Source organism: Suricata suricatta, chromosome 6, assembly GCF_006229205.1.
Source record: "Suricata suricatta isolate VVHF042 chromosome 6, meerkat_22Aug2017_6uvM2_HiC, whole genome shotgun sequence".
Lineage (NCBI taxonomy): Eukaryota > Metazoa > Chordata > Mammalia > Carnivora > Herpestidae > Suricata > Suricata suricatta.
In genome coordinates this window covers 68944227-68956306 of record NC_043705.1, presented here as the reverse complement: position 1 = coordinate 68956306, position 12080 = coordinate 68944227, and the positions used below count along the sequence as shown (strand labels likewise).

Below are 12080 nucleotides of genomic sequence, written 5' to 3'. Positions count from 1 at the left end.
ATTCCTGAGATCTTCTGAGCAGCCCCACACACTCAGCACATCCCAGCCCATCTTCTCCTTCTCGCTCCTAGTTCAAGTTCATTTTAAAATGGGGAAACTGTGCTTCAGCCAAACATAGGTGCATTGCCAAAGATGACATAGACAATAAGTGGCAGAACCAGGGCTGAAACTCAGGTTTTCCAAGATTGGCATTGTTATCTTTCCTTAAAACTAAGTCTTCTGGGAAAATAAAAATCAAGAACAGATGTGAGTTACATCAGACATGATCTTCGGGCATTTGGGTAGCATAATCAGGGACGACAGCCTCCATCCCTGCTAGGAGCTCTTTACGTCTAGGTTTCCAGTTCTTCACATTGCTTTCCGGTACGTTCAGCCCTTTCCCACTAAGCAGGGGTGTGGTGAGCAGAATAATAACCCCTCAAAGATGTCCTGCCAGCAGTTCTGCAACCCCCAAGAGAGGGTGGGTCCCGCACTGCAGGCTCAACAAGCACAGGAAGAAGCTGAAGACTCAGAACTACGGCAGCAGCAGGACAGCACCGAGTTGCCGCTGGGCAGCACCCACTGCGAGGGAGGACGGAGCCAAGGCCAGAGCGCTGGAATTAATAAACTGATGGGGGGAGGGGAGTGGCAGGATAGAGTTGAGAGGGTTGAGCTGCTACACCAGCTTTGAAGATGGAGGAAGGTGACCACAAACCAAGAAATGTGGGCAGCCTTTAGAAGCTGGAGAGGACAAAAAAGTGGATTCTCCCCAAGAGCCTCCAGAAAGAAGTGCAGTCCTGCCCACATCTTGATTTTAGTTAGCTCTGTGAGACACACTTCCAACGTGTGGACCGCAAAACTATAAGATAATGAATCTGTGTCATTTAAGCCACTAGGTTTATTCATTGCAGCAGCAATAGAAACGAATACAGGTGCCTTCCAATGGCATCTTAAAGCACTAGATCTAAGCTCCTAATTTTCCTTATTAACTTAATCTCCTCTTCTATATAAATAGGGCTACACAGTTGTTCATTCAACATGGAAACTAAAAACAGTATAGCAAAGCAAGTATTATTATTGTCCAAATTGCCAGCGTTTTTATTCATAAAAGCCTATCCAAAAATGAGAGTGGGTTTGTACCCGTCTCTAGTGCACTTGCTTATTTTCCTGTTGAGGAGCTTGTGTTATTCACGGGTGCGTATAGCACCGAGGCATAGCTGACTTGATCTTTCAATGGAAGAGTTTCACTTCCTTAGAACATTCATTCCTCTCCTCAAAACATTTCACTCCACAAAGCATCAGGACAGAGGGTATTAGCCCTATTTAGGTCATAGACCCTTTGAAAATCTGAAGAAAGCTGTAGACTTTTTCCCCAGGGGGAAAAAAAAAACCCACAAAAACACACACACAAAAACTTTCTCGTGCCTTTTTTTATTGCAATGGAAACTGAATTATTTTTTAGAGTAAAGGATAAAGTCATACCTCTGTTCTTCTCACTACCTTCCTCTTGACATTAATGCCTATTTTCCTCCTCAAACACCTGAGATAAATGCAAACTTTTCAAGTAAAAATAAAGTTTAGTTCAGCTCAAAAGTAAGCTTCTACAAGAAGGCTGATGTTTGGCTTTGATATTGAAATTATGGAGTGGTTTTTGACACAGCAATAGGCTTGTTATTTTTGACATCTGTTTGACTATGACTTTTCAGTTGCATGGCAATACGTGCTTAAAACACTGACTCGGCAAAAGAAAACAGCAAACAAAATGGGAGCTGCTGTGGCTTTATTAGATGCGGGTTAAGCATAGACCAATTTCTAGAGTTCCCTAAAGTCCTTGTTGAATTCATATCATATTGTGCTGAGGAGATCATGTTTTAAATTGTTTGCATCATTAATGGCTTATTATTTTAAAAAAAAAAAAAAGAAAGATTGAGGGGCACCTGGGTGGCTCAGTTGGGTAAGCATCTGACTCTGTTTCAGCTCAAGTCATGATCTCACGGTTTCATGGTCTGAGCCCCACATCAGGCTCTGCGTTGGCAACACAGACAGAGCCCGTTTGGGATTCTCTCTCTCCCTCTCTCTGTGCCCCTCCCTCACTTGTGCCATCTCTGTCTCTCTCAAAAATAAATACACTTTAAAAAAAAAGGGTTAAATATTCACGATTCCATGTTAAGGTCACTGGAGACAGAATTAGATTTTAAAAAGTTATGATTCCAACTGTCTGTGGGTTTCCACCTCTAAACAAATTGAAAAGCTTTGTTACTTCTTCTGTCAGTTTTCAGAAGTATTTCTTCAGCCTCAGAAAGTTTAGGTAAATGCCCCAACAGGCCTACAGCATGGCAATAGAACTAAAAGAATTTAAATAGGAAGATCTACTTTGATAATTTGGCAAGAATAATCACCAAGTAAAGCAAACCATGAATGGACTGTTTCCTGTGGTTTATTCTCATCATTGGATTTCCTTTGCCTCAGAAAAGCAGAACTCCTATTTGAAAGTCAATCACATGTTTCAAAACAGGTCCTCTGGAAAGCTAGTTATCGTCTGTATTGCAGCAATGAACTTACTCTTACACTTCCATTTCTTGACGAAACCTCTTGAAATAGTGTGTCAGCTCTGGCTCTCAAGAGGTTGACAACATCCATAGAAATAGACACAATTTTTTCAGGATCGCTGGCAGAATCGTTGACACTGGCTGACACCACTGTATGTTGAGATGAGGAGCATGTTTCTTCACCAAAGCAGCAGAACCAGATGTGTTGCCAAGCATCACAGATGCTCTATCGGAACCCAGAGTGCCAAGATTTTTATTCTGCCTGAAAATTTGTTTGGCAAAGAAATTCTTCACCGTGTTAAAGACATTGACTCTGCAGATTCTCAGAGGAGTTCACAAAATAGGAACTCTTTGATTGTAAGAACTTGTCGACACGAGTTGGCTATGCAAATAGAGGTATCTATTTGTATTATTACATGCAAAAGGGAGATATTAAAGACATGTCAGAAATTCTGTAGTGTTAACATCATTTGATGAGAACACAAGTTCAAGAAATGTGTGGCTTCACCAACATATTTCCAGTGACATGTGGGTTATTTTTCTTGGTGATATGATGAACACAAAAAACATTTTAATACAAGTCTCTTTTTTTCCCTTGGGGAAAATCCAAAGCCAGGTAAAGTTTCAGTCATTAATAACCAAATGTCTTCATATAAAGAAAAAAGATCCACAATGTCTAGTAGAATTTCACTGTAGGCAGCCTAAGCTACTCCCTTTAATTTTATTGGTTGCATGCTTCCATTGGCCAGAATCCTACCACGTAGAAATACTGTACTTTTTGTATTCCATCAAACTCCATAATTAATAGAAAATCAATAGATATGAAAACCTTATGGTACTATTTTTTATTTTGAAATTTTTCTACTTAAGCTAGACTCAAGGTGTATGACTATAGTCATGTTAGCACAGTGTGTTTTCTTAGATTCCCATCCATAGGAAATTATTCTAGAAGTCTTAACACTGTAGTGACAATACTGCCTGTCTGTTTACCTTCAATAGCAGATTGCTGTCTTTTCAAAATATGCTTCCCTACCTAGTGATCTCAGGCCTGACCATGTGTCTCACTTTGATGGACCCAGCCCATTTCCTAGCCAAAGCTTCAAGAGCTCTCCTTAGCTCTGGCATCTCTCTTTTCCTTCTGAAAAATAGCTGGAGCTGTCCACATAGAAGATCCTTCTTTAGCTTGAATTCTAGAATAAAGGTGATGCGGAGCCAACACATAAGGGCATGTAGTATGAACAAAAAACTAAACCCTTATTTTTATAAGCTTTCATGATTTTGAGGGTTTTTTTTTACCATGACATAATTTAGTCTTGGCTGATAAAGCATTCATCCCATATTACTCGGTGTGAATCAATGTGCTAATATTATAATTGCAGAGAAAACATGGGTTTTTTTTAATAAAACCAACCTAAGTCTCAGGAAAGTTTAAAATACTTTTTTTTTATTCTTAAATTTGTAGACCACCCACAGACCTTGAAGCACAATCTCAGACACAAGTTGAACCATTCTACTATTAGGTTTCTCTCATTAAAAAATGCTTTCTTCCCCCATAAACATAAAGTGAGGGACAAGACCCTAGGCAGACAGAGATAAATATGACAGAATATGGATCTTTCAGGAATCACTGTCTGATGGGACCCTTGATTATGTAAACTAATAATTCTAATACAGTGAGGAAAATATTGTAATAAAGTTATAAAGCGTTTGGGTTGGAAAAACAGGAAGGTGACCATCTTCACAGACTTGTCAGCAAAGCTGCACAGAGGAGGTGGCGTTTACTTTAGGTATTGAAGGATGAGTGAGAATGTACAAGGAAGTGTGGTGTGTGAAAGGTAAATTTAAGATTGTGTAGGCTTTAGCCATCAGTTAATGAATTTGAATTATCTTCAAGCAATGAGGAATCAAAGGCTATTCTAAAATAGGGATTGTCATGATGATATTTGTGCTTTTAGAAGGAAACTGTCGGGGCACCTGGGGGTGGTTCAGTCAGTTAAGCATTTGACTCTTCATCTTGGCTCAGGTCACGATCTCATAGTTCGTGGGTTCTACCATTCACTCTCTGCTCCTCGCCTGCTTGTGCTCTCCTTCTCTTTCTCTCTCTCAAAATAAATGAATATATTAAAGAAAAACAAGAAGAAGAAAACTCTGCTGATGGGCAAGTAATGGAATAAAAAGGAAATGAGGCTTGGGATGCCTGCATAGCTCAGTCATTTGAGCATCTGACTTTGGCTCAGGCCATGATCCTAAGGTTTGCGGGTTTGAGCCGTGCATTGGGCTCTCTGCTGTCAGCACAGGGCCCACCTCTGGTCCTCTGCCTCCCTCTCTCTCTGCCCCTCCCGTTTGTGTACACACATGCACTCACTTAATCTCTCTCAAAAAATAAACAGTTAAAAAAAGAAAACGAGACTCAAAGTAGAGAAACTTGTGAGGATGTATCATTGTAGCTCCAGCAAGAAATAATGGCATCCAGGACTGAAAACAGCACTCAGGATAATAAGAAAGAAACAAATCTGAGAGGTGTTTTTAATAGTAAATGTAATAAAATTACTGAAACAATTTATGTTGTATAGAATAAGGGAAAATGTAGGATTGCTGAGAACTATAAGATGCCTGGCTGAGATATCCTGGTATTTGTGAAGCGCTTCACATGTTTCAAAGTCCTTCCCTTTCTTTACCTGAATTTAATGTTCACAATAACTCTGTATTGGCTTATCAAGTATCATTCCCATGCTTCAGTATTAGGAAGATTAACTTGGCTAGTGGGGAAGTAGCTAAGATTAGAAACCAGATAATGAGACTAAAATAGAGAAGCAGTTGAATCTAAAAACAAGTTAACTTATCTAAGAAGAAGCTAAGTCTGGGATTAGGTAACATGTCTGATGACGAAGAAACTGAGATCAGAAAACTAACCCTCTACCTTTCCTTCCTGGTCATGTTGTACCAAAGCCTGTTGACCCACCCAGAGATGACAGCTAGGTCACTTAGTATGCAAAATCTCCAGTCCTGGTCAGTACAGACAGAAAGTGTCATCTATGCCTGCCCAGCCCTCTTTTCCTTTGGCACTAGGTCTTAAGAGAGACTTTGAGAAACTGATGGCAACAGATTCATATTCAGGGCCTCTTCCTCATTGAGTGTGCTGTCACTAAGTGAAAGCAGATCCATTGTGGAAGCAAGAAGTATCAATGTAAAAGGAGGCAAAATATTTTTGATGCCTCAAAAGTTGGTTCAGAAGGAAAGGCATATAGTAGCCATGCTTATTCTGGCTTTGATCCAAGAGTTTAGGAAAAGATGATGCAGGAAGATCATGGCTCCGTTGAGAAGCCCCTCCTCTTGTCACTATTTATAAAATGAAAAGACTCAGTCTCTGAGTAACTCTGAGTAACTCACTTAACATAACAAAATAAATGAAACAGCCAAACTACAAACTTTAGTCTGTCTGCCTTCAAAGCCGGCCATTGTTTTGTGTAAGAATCTCCCAGTGCCTACCCGGTACAAAAACCCACTTAGTGACCTAAAGCAATAATTTACATTCTTTCATTATTCAGTGGGTTCATTGGGCTCCCATGGGCAGCTCTTGCTTGCATTTCTCATGTGGGTCTAGCCAGATCTCTGGGGCTGTGGTCCTCCAAGGGCTTGACTAGCCTGGGCATTCAAGATGGCTCAGTCAGATGACTAGGGATTGTTGCTGGCTCTCATAATGTGGCAGCATAGTTCTAAGAGGGAGAAACATTCCAAAAGTGAGTGTTTCAAGAGACTCGAGAAGAAGCCACAAAGCTGCTTATGACATAGCCTTGGAAGTCTCAGAATGTCACTTCTGTCATGTTCTATTGGTCAAGCAAGTCACTAATGCCAGCCCAGATTGAAGGAGAGGATGAATTTGGTTCTACCTCTTAATCAGGAGTGTCAAGACCCTATTGCCTAAGAATCTAAGAGATGGGAGATAATATGTGGCCATCTTTGCAAAATAAAATCACCTACCTTTTCTAAAGAGGAAAAGCTTCTAATAGATAGATGTCCAGTAGCATTAAGGTATATGAGCCTGTGCCTAACAGGAGACTTTCTCTTTATCTAAGGTTTATCAGCACATTGCTGGATTCAGTTATCTCAAAACTTAAACAAGTATAATACCTTCAAATTGCCAGGGGTATATCCAAAGTTTATCATCCCATATATTTTTATTTCACTTTTGATTTTTGATTTACAAGTTGAGAAGCATCAAAGGACTGACTGAATTGTCATTCTCTACTTCGTTAAAACCTCAAAGTGTTGCCTAAATCTCTCTTCTTCTGCTTTTTCCATAGGTAAGAATTCAACCGAGAAATTTCACTATCTAGCTGAACTCTTCCTTGTAGCTAGTTGGTGGGTAGAAAGGAGTCATTAAAAATCCTTTTTAAAATCCTATTCAAACTGTACTAGACAGTGAAAGAGGACAAAATGCCACTGTCCAGTGTCCTGGAAGTCAGGCTTTATTTGCTCTGACTGGCTGCCAAATATAAAAAGCCAAGTGAGGAAAGGAGATTGCACAACATTTTCTTCTTAAAACATAAGAGTTTCTTCTTTTGAGAAAATGTAAGTTGAAATTGCCAGCAGTTCACATCTGGTATTTTACTAATTTGTTCAAGGACATTTCTCATAGGCTTTAAAAGATGACTGATATCTCTGAAAATTTTGTTGTACAAACTCTAAGTAGCTCGGTCAAGACTCTTTTCCAGGATCCTTGGAGCTAATTTTTTCTGCTGTAGTGAGGCAGCATTATGTGGATATTAAAATCAACATTCAGCACATTATACATATATATGCTGTTTCTTGGTTCTAGTGCCTTAGCCATGTATTCTGATCAGCAATGATTGGAAACAGGACAGCATTTGTATTCTCTGTGATTCCACACTAGAATATTTTGGGGACATACAAGGCAATATAATAAATATACAGCTGCTGCTGTGTGATAATGTAAGATTTTATTGATTATCCAACAGAGTAACTACCCTAGGTATTAGGTTTGCTTGTCACAACCTTCAGTGCCTGGGGTAGTTGAACAAGTTCTTTTTTTCCTTTGAGCTGACCTCAAAGTCACATAGTTTCTGAATCAAGGTCCTCAGATTTCATACTTTGGCAATTTCTTTCCTTTCTAATGGGGTATATTAGAGAAAATGTGTCACCTTTTGCACCATGTAATACCAAATCAGACCAGAATTCATGCACAATTATGTCAGTGGAAATCTAATAGTACAGGCTGGCTTATCTCTAGATAACACATGGAAAAATAAACTTCCCCAACTGACAGATTTACTTGATTTTTTTTCAGATAAGTTATTTGTGAGTAATCGAGCTAAAGAATGTAACTGGATTATTTTTCATACTATAAAAAAAAAGACTCTCAGTAAAATGGTTGCTAAGTATTCAAGCTCTGCCACTCCGTCTCTCCCCACTCCTTTTTCTTAGAAAAAGTTCCTGGATAATGATTTTTTTTTTTTTGCATTAGCTATCTTTATTAAGAGGACTAACAACTCTAGGAAAACAAAATTTATATGAAACAGTTACGTAAAAATAGCATTCGTTGATAGTTAATGGCATGTAAGTAACACAGGTTAGGTGGTAATCTACCTGGGAATGGTATTAGGCTGCATAAAAAGCATCCATCTGTGTTTCTCTTTTATAATCAGAAAAAGTCAAAACCCATTGCTAATCTAAAGTCGTCTTGAAACCAATTAAAATAATTTAAGATAAGTTGTACTGCAAATGTGCTTTTTAAGTGTTTTAGACTTAGGATGTCTTAGGGATGTTGTAACCCCTTTTTAATGTTACTATTTATATATAACTACCATGTGTATAGTATTACACCTTTAATGCACTGTATTAACTGTCACTTGAAATTAAGTGCAAGCATGTTCTTTTTTGGCCTTCAGTTTCTCCTACATTAAATGTTTAAATTATGGTACCAGTAGTAAAAGGGTGGGTAGGATTCCCAGTGGAAACTCACTTCTGCATCTGGTTGGGTTATGTTCGGGTTTCTGCACAAAAGATATCGCAATATCAGAATCTCATAGTGTTTACACACCTGGTATCCAGAACTCTACCTGATGTCTCTTCTCAGGAAATTATTGGAATCAAAGCTAACGGTAGGCATGTTTAATAGATATACCTTGTCTGTAGAGATCTGGTGATAATTCAGTCAGACTTTGTCCCTAGTTAATCCTACATCCATGCCTTTTTATATCTTTGTGGTTTTCTTCACCAACTCTGTGCTTGCCTCAGTGCCTTCATTAGAAGGTCAGGTTCTGAGGATTTAGTATTTCACCTTGAAAACGTCCCATAAGTTGAATGGATCAAGCATAAGTTTTCCCCACTCAACATGAATTTTATAGCATTAAAAAAAGGCAAACCCATAGCTAAAATATTTTCTTGATCTCTGTTCTTCATTTATATAAAGAAAAGTAAATAGATGCTTACTGATTTCAAGTGTTTGGGAGGGTTTTTGTTTGTTTGTTTCCATAAGTCATGTTTACTTCTTATATTGTAATGATATTATACAAACTTTTCTCCATGATGATAAAATTGTCCATTTTCCTAACATACAAAATAATTAGTTTTAATAAAAGACTATCCACATGGGAGCCACTTGGAATGGTTGTAGCTTAGGTTAAAACAATTGATAGAAAAATTAAAATTCCTTGTATTTATTTTTAAACATTTCCCTTCCCACAATTTAAATCATAATGATAGAACTTCCTCTGTGAATCTTTTCCCATAACAACAAGTAAAAGTAATATGCTAGAAAGAGATCCGCTTTTTTTTTTTTTTACAAGAGTAAACCAACTTTGTCACCTATAAGTATGTTTGCATCTATTACATACAGCACAGAAATGAAGGTGGAAATATTCTGATTAAAAAAAGGAATCAAGGGGCACCTGGGTAGCTCAGTCAGTTGAGCATCCGACTCAGCTCAGGTCATGATCTCACGGTTTGTGGGTTCGAGCCCCACGTCGCACTCTGTGCTGACAGCTAGCTCAGAGCCTGGAGCCTGCTTCAGATTCAGTGTCTCCCTCTCTCTCTCTGCTCCTCCCCTGCTCGTGCAGTTTCTCTCTCTTTCTCTCAAATATAAATAAATGTTAAAATTTTTTTAAAAAGGGAATCAAGATAGGGTATTTTTCTCTCATTCAGTATGAATGATTCATTTAATTAATTCATTCATTCATATATTCGTGCATGTATGCATATAATAAATATTTGTGTACCTAGGACATATGTCTGTTCTTGCATTATATGTAGACACATTGTAAGAAAATAGGTTTCTTTCCCTTTATTCACCATCAATCTCAGACATGCTGGACACTGGTTGCCTCCATTTACTCCCCTCTTTTGTTCAATCTTAATTCTTTCTTTTGCGGCTTCCATTTATAACACTGTTCCCTGAACTTGTTCCCTGAAGGCATTAATAACATTACTTGGTCTTCCACATTTTAGTGCATTTAGCTCAGTGCTATCTTAGCCACCATTTAATATCCACTTCTATCTCCCTTGGCCCTCAGGTCTCTTTACTCTAACACTTCAGTTTTCATCTTTCGTCTTCAGTGTTTGCGTATCTCCCAATTTTGTTCTTTTTTAATCTATGCCCACAATTTTAACTATCATATCACTTCAATGAGGAGAACTCCAAAATCTTTACTTTGAGTCATGTGTTCATTCATCCATGCAACGAGTATTATGTACGTGTAATGTTCAAATCACTATGCTATGTTCTCTGAAGTACACAAACAGAAATGAGACCTAATTCCTCTTCTCAAGGGGCTAACTGTTTCTGGATATACCTTCTGCCCTAAGCCTGTTTAGTCTTTCCACCCTTTGGGACATTGAAAGCTGTTTCATCATAAACCCAACTCAGCATATTTCCATCTGAACTTGTATTCTTTCCTCTTAAAATAGCTTCCTTTGTAGCTAATTAATTTCTACCAGTAGTGCAAATATTTTACTCATGAAGATGCAAAAACTTGAATCAGTTTTGGTGGTTTTCTCTAATGCATAATAAAAATTCTATAGATTTTGCAGTTGTACTCTTCCTTACTTCGTATCTTCCTCTTAATATTCTCTTGATGTGCTCTTGCAATCTACATGAGGTGCCCTTTCTGCTTATTCAAGACCCATTCATCCTTTTTTTGTAGTTTTATGGTTTTATGAACACAGATATGATGTGCACATAAACTGTATATTCATTTTCTTCACTGCACAGCCTGGCATTGAGATTGTGACTCTGATGACCAGCTGTGCTTTTCTTTCCACAAAGGCTTTGTGGTTCTTGGAGGAGACATTGTGATCAATCTGTGTGCAGTAAGATTTGTTGCACATCAGTAACACTTCAAGCTCCTGGGCGTTGTGGACTAGGAACTTCTGGAAGCCACTGGGCAGCATGTGCTTTGTTTTCTTGTTGCTTCTGTAACCAATGTTGGGCATCAAGATCTGATCTTGAATCTTCTGTGCACCCTATTGTCAACACCTCTGGGTTTTTACCAGTTGCGTTTAATTTTGACAAATCAATCTGACTGGTGCCGGGTGAACTTCTTCCTCTTTTTATTGATCTGGGGCTTCACCAGAGGTCTGAGGTCAGCCATGATGCCAAGTGAGAGATGGCTGCCATCTCTCCAGGTAGCACTGAGTAGCAAGACACATTTATCTTTTTTAAATGTTTGTTTGTTTGTTTATTTATTTATTTATTTATTTATTTATTTATTTATTTTTGAGAGAGAAAGAGAGACACAGCATGAGCAGGGGAGGGTCAGAGAGAGAGGGAGACACAGAATCTGAAGACAGACTCCAGGCTTTGAGCTAGCCGCCAGCACAGAGCCCAATGCAGGCCTGAACCCACGAACCGTGAGATCATGATGTGAGCCAAAGCTGGAAACAACTGACTGAGCCCCCCAGGCGCCCTGTTATCTTTAAAACCTAGCTGGAATCTGCTCCCTACCCTGGATCCTGCCACTTACCTCTTTAGCCAGTGGTAACTGTACTTCAAAACACATAACAATATTTGTTTTCCTCAGTTGATATTCATCTATTTATTTTCCTTTCATTTTTTTGAATTATGTGCACTATGCTGAGCACTTCACATGTATCATTTCATTTCTTGTTCATGATAACACTATTAATTAGCTCTATAATCCACTGTACTAGGCTAGGTGACTTTTCCAAAGTCACAACTAAAGACTGAAATTAGAACCTAATTCTATCTCGACTCCAAAACCCCATTATTTAAACCATTATCCCCCATTCTTAGGACATTTATGTGTTATTATTTCATGATCTTATTTAAATTAATGTGTAAGTCTCCACAAAGACATTATAAACTCTAGTGACAAAAACAGTATTATAACACAGATTATGCACAGGGGTATATAAATAGTAAGTATTTGGTTAAATCCTCAGTGAATAGAAAGTATATGCATCTGAATGGAAAACAACAATTCAGATAGCAGAGTCCCATAACCACTCTAACTAGCCATGTTGCATACTGGATATTATTTTGCAAAAAAAGAGCGAATGTCATATCATCTTCAT

At 38.4% G+C, this 12080-nt stretch overlaps 1 protein-coding gene and 1 pseudogene across 3 annotated transcripts in view; one reads left to right on the top strand and one right to left on the bottom strand.

Moving 5' to 3' along the window:
• MCTP1 (multiple C2 and transmembrane domain containing 1) overlaps positions 1-12080 on the top strand; it is a 512254-nt gene that overhangs the window by 445729 nt on the left and 54445 nt on the right. The window lies entirely within an intron of this gene.
• LOC115294011 lies at positions 10693-11137 on the bottom strand (annotated as a pseudogene).